Consider the following 11,058-nt stretch of genomic DNA (forward strand, 5'->3'; position numbering starts at 1 on the left):
CTCCACACCCAGATTAGATGGTACTGTCTGGGCGGACTCAACCACAGATATAATGGGAGTGCTTAGATAAATGAGTAACTGGTTAAGCAGGGAACCAGATTTTAATTAAAAATACCTGCGAGTATACCCCTACTTGGTCCTTTATTCTGGGGTACTCTTGGTATCATTAAAAACTTTGTATTGGGGTTATTTTGAACGCAATTTCATTCAAATGTACCCTCATATAAGTGGCAACATGTTTCGGCCCATGTTGATAGCCCAACCAGGTCTGGGGGCCTTCGTCAGGGCGATATATTTCTGTTCCTTATCTTTAAGGTCCCTGCCGTGTATAAGCGCATGTGCTACATGCAACCCAAAAGTGAGGCCTAATGCACTCACCTGTACGTATTTGTACTCCAAATCCAAGGCGTTGCTTCCTTGACGAATGTTTGACTACAGGACATCACCCTTACACATGAGAGCTGCATGATGCCAGTAGGCATTGACCAGTAGAAAATCTACTGGATTTGGAGTACAAATACGTACAGGTGAGTGCATTAGGCCTCACTTTTGGGTTGCATGTAGCACATGCGCTTATACACGGCAGGGACCTTAAAGATAAGGAACAGAAATATATCGCCCTGACGAAGGCCCCCAGACCCGATTGGGCTATCAACATGGGCCGAAACATGTTGGCACTTATATGAGGGTACATTTGAATGAAATTGCGTTCAAAATAACCCCAATACAAAGTTTTTAATGATACCAAGAGTACCCCAGAATAAAGGACCAAGTAGGGGTATACTCGTAGGTATTTTTAATTAAAATCTGGTTCCCTGCTTAACCAGTTACTCCTTTATCTAAGCACTCCCATTATATCTGTGGTTGAGTCCGCCCAGACAGTACCATCTAATCTGGGTGTGGAGTATTTGCCTATGATGAAGCATGTCACTATTATGTGAGTGAGGCTTTTACTTCAATATCTTTGATATTCCACCTGACAGAGTAGATATCGGAGTAACACTCCATTACAGCTGAAGACCGTGTGTGTCTATTTCTCTAACAACAGTTGCTGATTATGATAAAAAAGTTTGATTGGGAGAACGCAACTGGGTTGTTTACTCTCTCACTCTCCGTGTGTGGAAAACATGTCTGCAAATACGCCATGCGTGGCCATGAGTTTCTAGAGTTTCGGGATGGCCTCGGATTCTTTGGATTCCCTAGGACCTGAAGTCCTGATTTTTGAGAAGGCAGTCCTGACTAGAATTCAACAAACTTTGAAATATGTCCCCAAACCGGCCCCTAACCTCCTCAAAGAAGAAAATGATGCCCTTCTTACCCTTAGAGACAACGAACAACTCACCATCAAACCTTGCGATAAGGGAGGTGGGATTGTCATCTTTGACACTCCCACATACATTGACAAAATGAACAATCAATTATCGGTTGTCAAACATTACAAGCGTATCACTATCAATCCTGAGCCAGCATTGAAGCATCGCATTCTGACTATGGTTCGTACTGCTGTGGATGAAGGATACCTGTGTACTAAGGAAGCTGAGTTCCTTACTCCTCTCCACACCCGGCTGCCGATCATCTATGGGGTGCCTAAGACCCACAAAAATGTATCTGACCCCCCCTGAGACCCATTGTTTCCACCATTGGTGCTGCTACGGAGCCACTTTCCAAGTATGTCGACCATTTTTTAAAACCATTGGTTGCCAATCTTGAATCCTGTGTCAAGGATACTGGCCACTTCATCGCCAAGGTTGAGAATTTAGACTACCATAGTGACAGGGAATTCCTTGTCACTAAGGATGTTGAGTCCCTATATACTAACATTCCCCAAGAGGGAGCCCTATCGGCCATCCAAGATACCTTGAGTTCTGAACCAGATATCACCAATGTCTGAAAATCATACTAGCTGAAAACTACTTTGAATTCAACAACGAATATTACCAACAAACCCAGGGGGTCAGTATGGGGGCTGCCTTTGCCCCTAGTGTGGCATGTCTGTATATGGGTATGTTTGAAAGAATTAACATCTACAACGAGATTGCCCCCTTCTTCGAGAATGTCTTTGCCTGGTCCCATTTCATAGATGACATTTTTTTCATCTGGAAAGGTGACCAGGCTTCCCTGGATGACTTTGTCCAATGGATCAACCTTGCTGATGAAAATTTGAAATTTACCATCCACTCCAGTAACAACAGGATTGAATTCCTTGATGTGTCTGTTGAGCACAAAGACAACCAACTATTTGTCTCCCTATACATCAAGCCCACCGCTAGGAACACGTTGCTCCAATTCGACAGCTACCACCCCCGCTGCCAAAGGGAAGGCATTCCCTTCAGCCAATTTCTTCGTCTCCGGAGAAACTGTACTGAGATGAAGGACTTCCTTTGCCAGGATGACATCTTGAAAACCAAATTTTTGAACAGGGGCTATCCCCCCAAACTGGTGAAGAATTCATTCAAAAGAGCCAGGTATTATAACCGTGACTCTATGTTCCAACAAAAGGAAGAAAAAGCCACGGATCTGTTAGTGTGTGTAACTAGACATTCGAACATTAACCATAAAATTCGGCAGGCCATCAACTCTCTCTGGTATCTTCTAAACATGGATGACAATGATCGATTGCCCAAACCTCTTTTTGCGTTCAGAAGGAACAAAAATCTTAGGAACCATCTAGTTCGTGGCAAAATACCAGAACCTTCTCCCTCCTCCCGCCAAATGTCCATCACTGGCCTCTCCCCGATTACAGGCAACCAACGATGCGGCTCATGTCAAGCATGTCCCAACGCCTTGGTCAGACAAAACATCAACATCAATAAACGTACCATCAATTTGATGGAAATGACAAACTGTCGAACTTCGAATGTCATCTACGCGATTTTTTGCCCATGTGACTTGACCTATATCAGTGAGACAGGTAGGGAATGTCGATTTAGGATGGGTGAACATAAATCCAACATTCGTCTAAAAAAATCAGGGGCTCCCCTGGTCTCTCACTGAACTGAATTTGGCCATTCAGAACAAGATCTTAAATGGATCATTGTGGAAAAGATACACACCCCTGTAGGCAAGGATTCCACGACTATTAGAAGGAAGAGGGAAGTCTTCTGGATATATTATCTGAATTCAGTTGCCCAGGGCCTTAATGAGACCTGCCCCTGGGAAAATGCTATAACATGAGTTGTTTCTCTCGTGACTTATCAGTACTCTCTCCCATTGCCCTTTGGCCTCTCATTGTCACCTGAGAGGTTATCTTCTCTGTTGTTTCGTGTTTCTCAACTTTGAAACTGAATCTGAATCATAAGCCCTCATTAATGCTAGGGCCTTCTTCTCTGTTATTTCAGCCTATTTAGTTCCTATTCGGTCGCCACTTTGGTTAACCTCTATGAGGATGAAAGATTGAGTTCTTTCTCCACTCTGTGACCCTTGTAAACCAGCGCGAGTTTCTCATATTGCTGGAATACGCTCGCATCTCACTCTACCTACCTTTAACTTCGGTCCATGAAAAACTAATTTCTGTTTGTTTAATCTAAATTGATCCCCCTTGGGATCCTTCCCTTGCATTACCTACACCCGAATGATGTACATATAGATGGTGATATTGCTTCTATAAGCTTGATTACCCTACCATTCTTCCATATTGAGCGGCTGACCGGGCGGATCTTATTTGGCACACCAAACACATTTTTCTCACATTTTCTCCTGTTTTCCTGGAGACTTTGAGTAATACGTCCCAATAATGGTTGGGATTTTGCTCTGGTTTTACTATATTCTGTTCTGTTCCAACATGGCCGCCAACGTTGTCAGCCTCTATTGCGATTAAACCTGAGCCCTTTCTCTGTTTTTGAACTCTGCGTATCCACGCGAGATCCTCCATCCTCGATTCTGGGATTGGTCCTACTATATTTAAACTCTGGGTCACTAAGCAAAGACTCCTCGTGTTATCCAGGCATATCATTGCTGCTGTACTTTCGCCCGAGTGACTTGCTTATAAACGGTAAGAACTCGCCTATCAGTCCCTCCGTTTAACCATCCCCATGTCCGTGCACTTCGTTGGGCGCTTTAACCTACCTGCACGACCAGCGCAGTTCTATGCCTCTGTCCTTTTTATATTATTTCTAAGTTGTGTGTATCTTCATAGATCTTTCTTTAAAGTAACTAAGTTTACTATCTAATAGGTGCCTCACTAGGGACAGCCTTAGCCCTCTTGCCCCGTTCTTTGGCTTTGTCGTATCGGCCGCTCTCATGCAAGCACTTTGTGCACTTTGAACTAAGTCCTTATTTCTCTCTTAGGCTACGCTTTACACGGCCGGAGCTGAGATGCTCCCCATTCTTACTCGCATAGCTACGACTGCGGAGATCCGTGTGTGGCGCTGTTAAGCTAACTGTTCCGCCCTTTGGTGACTCCCCTTGTAAGGTAAGCGTCTTGTCTATGGTAGTCAGTTTGACTCGCAGCAGTGTCTAGATGCTATGCCCGCTGACCTTATCCTTTATCACTGCCCACATTTCTGCAGGAACATTTTTACTTGCGGTTCCTGCCAAAATGGATTTGTATATCCCCTATCCTCAGGGGAATCTACCCTTGACGACTTAAATCCCCTTTGAGGAGCCTCATATCTGCCGCACTGGAAGACCGTAATTAATCGGACCCAGTCGTGGGTAAGCCGCACTATTTGTTATACCTGTACTCACCCCTAATCTTGGATTGTCCAGATCTTTTCTCTGTTCATCTCATTTTACTGTTTCTTTCTACTCATAGAACAGATGTGCTGTCCTATCTGATGCTTATTTATTGCTCCTCGAATATTGCCAAGAAGAGTTGATTCTCAACATTATACTTGATTTAAAGGTATTGCCCTTTCTGTATTAATCTTTTTTCTGTTATTCTCTGATTTAAACACTATCCTTTTTTGCAAATCTCTCGAGCATTTCTGTCTCTTCTATTCCTTGGTGGTCGTTAGGCTATATCTGCACCCTCCTGATACCACCTCCTTTGTAGCACTGGTTGTTTCCTGTTTTTGAACATTCTTTGCCCCCCCCTTTTTTATCCTTTGGGTACTTTCCGGTTATATCTGCCCTTGTTCGATACTGTCCTTTATTGAACACTGGAGCCTCTACACTTATCCTTGATCACTCTCTTTTTGTTTAGATTCCACTTCACTGGGTGCACCTCGGTCTTATTTAACTAAAGCAATTTGTTATCTATCTTTGTTATCTATATATTATCTACGTCTGAACCTGGGCCTTACTGACTCGTATCTCAGATTTCTATTTTTTAGCCCCTATGTGTTTCTAGTGGCTCTTCCGTACTATTGAGAGCGCTGATGGAGATACTATGGGGAAGATTTATGAGCCCCTTGCGCCACTTTTGCGTCACTTTTCCCATGTTAAAAGTGACGCAAAAGTGGCGCAAGGGGCTCATAAATCTGCCCCTATGTTGTTAATTTATTATGAACAGGATGTCCTCCTAAATTTTGATTCTATGTTCTCTTCCTTTTTTATGACTAAACCATAGGTTTCTTCTGTGTTGTCCCACACGCCTTCTATCACCGTTGCCCTGATGAAGGTGTAGCCCTGTATGGGCAAACACCGAAACGTGCGTTGGCTCTCACTTTCTCGTGCCCACCTGAAGATCCCATCTGCCCCTAAGAACTGGGAGCGCACAAGCTTGTTTGAACTGTCATCTTGCTAAATGCATATATTGTTGATGTTATTTTTAAACTTAACCGGAAATTAATGTACTTTTTGTATATATGTTTGTTTCGTCCTATACATGAGTATGATGTATGAATGAGTGTTTGTATGTCTGTTATGTGTGGGACCTCCACATATCTGTAAATTGGATTGTATTTTATATTGTCCTTCCTCCGTGCAAAGATTATCATCCTGATTTTTGTCATTTAAATAAATTATGTTTTGTTAAATCTCCCTCTTTTGTCTCCTTATCTTCCCGAGTCAGTTTTGGCCTTTGGTTCCTTTCTATAACCCTGACCCATGATTGGGCTTATTTAAATTATTGTAGTGTAGACAGTTGGTTCTGTTTTCCTCTTTTGACTCTTATTGTCCCCTATTCCTTCTGTCTACCCATCCTGCCTATAGGGGCCCCCCTTCTATTGGATGATGTCTGCAAATACGCCATGTGTGGCCATGAGTTTCTAGAGTTTCGGGATGGCCTCGGCAGCAGATGTGGTAGCCACGAGTTCCACCTCAGGATAGTGCAAGTAGTCATCTACTACCACCAGCATGTGTGCTTCTTTTGGAAGACTGCCAAATCTGCGCTGATTTTCTGCTACAGGGCCTTGGGGCCACCCCCTGTGATGACAGGGGTGGTCAGGTCCGGCTGGCTTGTCGCAAGGCAGGCTGGGCAACCTCGCACCACTGCTTTGACTTTCTGGTCCAGCCCAGGAAACCAGACCGTGCTCCTGAGTCGGTGTTGGGATTTTACGATGCCTTGATGCGCTCCATGTGCTCAGTGTCAGGCTTTCGGGTAGCACTGGACCTCGTAGTAGACACCCTTCGCCGGTGACTGACAGTTCTTGGTGGATGGACTTCGCACAGTGTTCAAAGGTCTGATTGAGCTGTTCCTGCCCAAAAGGTTCTGGGCACTGAAGCGGCTGCCAGTCGCTGGTGGATGTTGCTTTTATGGCCATTTGCAGACGGTCATCACACTGCGTGGCATCCACAACTGCAAAAGACATTGGGAGCGGTCCACAACAAACCTGACATACTCTTTTGTTTCCTTGGTCTTTGCCGTTTTGGAGAGGTTTCCTGGCCGATAATACCTGGATAAAATCTGCTGGATTCTAGGTGCCTGGTTGGTAGATCATGGAGAACTGGAACTCCTGCAGCTATAGGATCCACTTTTCGATTCTAAGAGGAGGACACAACGAGGACCCCTGGATCAGTGGGACCAGTGGCTTGTGGTTTGTGATGACAGAGAATAGGTGCCCATACAGGTATATGAAGAAATGCTGGCAGCCCATAGAATGGCAATCATTTCCTGCTCAATTTGAGGGTAGCGCTGCTCCTTGGGCATAAGAGTACGGCTTGCGTACGTTACTGGGGCCCATTCACCGCATTCTTGTCTTTGGGCCAACACTGCTCCCAGTCCAGTGGGGCTGGTGTCTACTGCCTGCTGCAACTCTGTCTGTGGGTTGAAGTATGCCAGGGTGGTGTCCACGGACAGGGCGGCCTTCGATTGTCGAAATGCTTCTTCCTATTCTGGCTCTCATACTCAAGAACTGGGTGATTTAGTGAGCTCCAAGAGGTCCGGTGATGTCTGATAGATTTTTCATGAAGCACCCACAGTACATTACCATTCCAAGGAAGCTGCAGACTCCTGACACAGAGGAGGGTGGCAGGGGCGTGTTGTATGTCCTTTACCTTCTCCAGGTCAGGACAGATACCTTTGTCTGAAAAACAGTACCCGAAGAAGCTAATGTCTTTTCGTAGAAAGTCACACTTTTCTCAGTGTAGAGTGAACAGCCGCACTGGAGATGCCAAAGTTGAGTCTGGTGTACCTCCACAGGCCAGCATGTGGTGAAAAGGTTATACTAGAGCAAGAGTCCAGATGCAGCGTGATTTGGTGGTAGCCTGACCTGAGGTCCATTTTCAAAAACCATTTGAATGATATCGTCTATGGTTTGCATCAGATGTAATTTGCGCTTCATCGCCAGGTTTGGGATCCTCATATCCATGCAGCTTGGGCTTCTTCTCCACCATGGTCAGGGACACCCACAGGGTGTGGCCCTTCACTCGCTCTTTGATACCTACTTTCTCCAAGAATTCCAGCTTGGCTTCAACCTTGGGCCAGTGGTGGAAGGTTATCTGTCGGTGTCTGAGGGCAACATGAGCTATAGATTCATCGATGTGAAGTCAAATAGCTGGTCCAGTGAGGCAGCTGATTCCTTCGAACAAGGGTGTGAAGACTTGTACATGGCGGCCCAGACCTTGTTTATGCACACTGAATGTGAATTGTATGATGTTGAGGTCCTAGGCAGTGCAGCACCTGAGGAGAAATCCTGACCACTCCTGTGACACGTATACCCTGCCCTCTGTTGGGTGGAGTCGTAGGCAAGGTTCTTGAGGTCGGCATAGAACATGCCACGGAGCTGTAGTGGGGAGTGGTTTCCAAAAGCTGGTGCGACAGAGTGTTGGAGGGTCTGGAAGACTGCGGTAGACATCCTCGGCCATAAGGTTGATCGTCGCCCAGTGTCTATTAGGGCGGAAACTATATGGTTCTGCAACTCCACCTGGTACATGGGGGCCAACTGACGATTCATTCTGAAGGTGTCAAGTGTCCTGACCATGTGGAGAACAGCTGCATTGTCTTCATCCATGTCTTCGTCGGTCAGGGTGTCCGGTAGTGGCTCCACTGTACAAACAGCTTTACGTGAGGGTTTGGGTTGTCACTCTTGTGAAGATCGGCAGACTTTAGAAAAGTCGTTAGGCTTGGCACATGCACTGCAGGTTTTCCCATGCATGGGACAGGCACCGGCATGTGTGAGGGGACCACCACACTACCCGCAGAGGCGATATAGCGACCCTTATCCGGCAAGACCTTGTGGATGCTTGGTGTGCTCTCGTTTTTCTGTGCGCTTTCTCTTTTGAACGGCATTGGTGGTCTCCTCCTTGACTGAGACCAATGAGGTGGGGTCCATATGTGCTGCCCAAGCTTTTGAGAGCTCCTTTTGAGTGACCCAATGTTAGTATGTCCCTCATCGACATATTGGCTCCTAGAGGATTCTTTCCCGAAGCTTGGATGATGCTTACCCTTGGATGAATTGGGTGCATATTTCATCGTCTTTGTCCGGGAGGGTACAGGTGCTGGCAAGCTCACTCAGCGGACCATGGAAATTTCACAGATTCCTCCAGAAGCTGCTGAGCCTGGTGCAGGAGGAATCGCTCGTAATCGGGATTAGTGTAAGGTTTGAAGTGGGCGGTGATGGCATTTCTCAGTGTTTCGTAGTTCCGTGGGAGGCCTTCCTCAATGACTGCCTTGGAAATCTTGCAAATGTCGGCACCTCCCAGGTGCAAGAGTATGTGTCACCGGTGACCTGCAGGCATTTCGACGGCTTTGAAATAAGCCTCTGGTCATTCAACCCATGATTTCCAGTGGGCAGCTTGGGAGGGAGAAGGTCCAGTGAAGGGTTTAAGTGCTGGAATAGACAAAGGGTTTAAGTGCTGTACTAGACGCCATGAGCGCAGTGTGATGGGCCACCCTCGGGGCACCTTAGGTAAAGAGAGGCACAGCCAGCGAGAAGGTAGGGAAGATAGGGGGTACACATGCTGGGACAGGTGTGGGACCTCCAATGCCTGTGAGTGGGTGAATGTAGGCTAAACTGCAAAGCCCAGTATGGGTCTGGGGTAGGCCACTCAACCAGGCTGTGAATGCATACTTGAATTAAGTCCTCTGTATATTTAACCTTCCAATGTCCAGTATTTGGTGCAGTACAAGCACAGATGACAGTGGTGTGGGGACTTGTTGGCAGGGAGTCTGAATCAAGGAACTGTGAAGGCAGGAAGTTGGCTATCCCTACTTAAGCCGAAAGTGGCTGGGTGCAGTGACCTTGAGTAGCCCTCCTCCAGCCTACTGCAATGAGGTTGGGCCCACCGGGAGGCTCTGGGGCTTGTGTAGAGACAATGTGTCTCCGAGGAATGGGTGGGCTCTGGGGCACGTCAGGGCAGTCACATGAGGGAGCACTACCACGTTGCTGAAGGAATGCTGTGGCGTGGAGCCAATGCAGACCGCAACACTAAGATGTAGGTGTTGATTGTGGGTAAGGCCCCAACCATTTGGTCATCAGCCTGGTGGCCAGAGGCACTGGGCCAATTACCTACACCTAAATCTGAAGTAAAATATCTCGGAGTATGGTTTGACTCTGAACTGGCATTTGATAGACAGATTCGGAAAGTAGCAGGCAAATGCTACAGGACCATGAAAATCCTGAGAAAAATTCTTGATCTCCTGCCACCTAATGCCAGGAAAACCATAGTACATGCCGTGGTCACCTCCCAATTAGACTATGGCAATGTGCTGTATTTAGGAGCCACAAAAAACGGGCTATCAAAGTTACAAACGGTGCAAAATGCGGCGGCTTGCTTGGTACTAAGCCTTCCGAGAAGAGCCTCTGCAAAGAAAGCCCTGGGAGAATTGCACTGGCTGCCAGTGGAGGAGAGAATAGTGTTCAAAGCAATGTGCCACTGTCACCGTATTTTATCAAAAAAAGGCCCACGGTACATACACCATACCAAAACCTACGATCCAAGGATAGAGCACTGGTGACTGTACCAAGAACAGCTAAAGCCAGAATGGGGGCACCCTCCTTCAGATACCTCACAGCAAAAACATGGAACACTCTACCTATGGGCCTAAGAATAGAACCATGCAATACTAAATTTTGCAAACAACTGAAGACATGGTTATTCCTCACAGCATACTAAATTTAGCATGCTGACCAGTGTGACAGACCAGTTGTGATATGCAAAGACCGTTGTTCCGTACCCTTTCATCGTGCCTGTTCCAGCGCGGGGATACACCGGTGGTGTAACCATGCGCTTTCTAAATGCCTAAATAAATACAGCGGCCCCAGAACAAGACATGTGACAATACACCCCCCCCCCCCAAGAAAATTTGGACAAAAACGGTGCATTATACAACATATTTTTCATCATATCTATCAATTGTATTAGCTTTTAGAGCATAGTAAATGAGGACCTAAGAGTGCAACAGGATTCATTGATTTTTGTTAGGGCTCTTCAATGATTCCCTCACTATCACCAACAGGCTGGGCAGTTAGGCTTATCAGAGGGTAGTGTGAATGCATTTGGTGTTACTACTCATACAAGTCAAGAACACACACACAATGACTGACTGCAGACCAATGGTACTAGACAAATATTACTTTTGTTACTTTTGTTACTTTTATTTCTAGGAACCAAGATGGACTCAGTTACAGGTAAATAGTCTTTTATGCAATACTTTCAGTTACTGTGTTGGACTTGGCCCTTTTCCCAGAAATTTTTCGCTTTTCTGTGGAACCACATATGAATGCTGTATGAATG

This window comes from Triturus cristatus, chromosome 4_1, assembly GCF_964204655.1.
Source record: "Triturus cristatus chromosome 4_1, aTriCri1.1, whole genome shotgun sequence".
NCBI classification, from domain to species: Eukaryota; Metazoa; Chordata; class Amphibia; order Caudata; family Salamandridae; genus Triturus; species Triturus cristatus.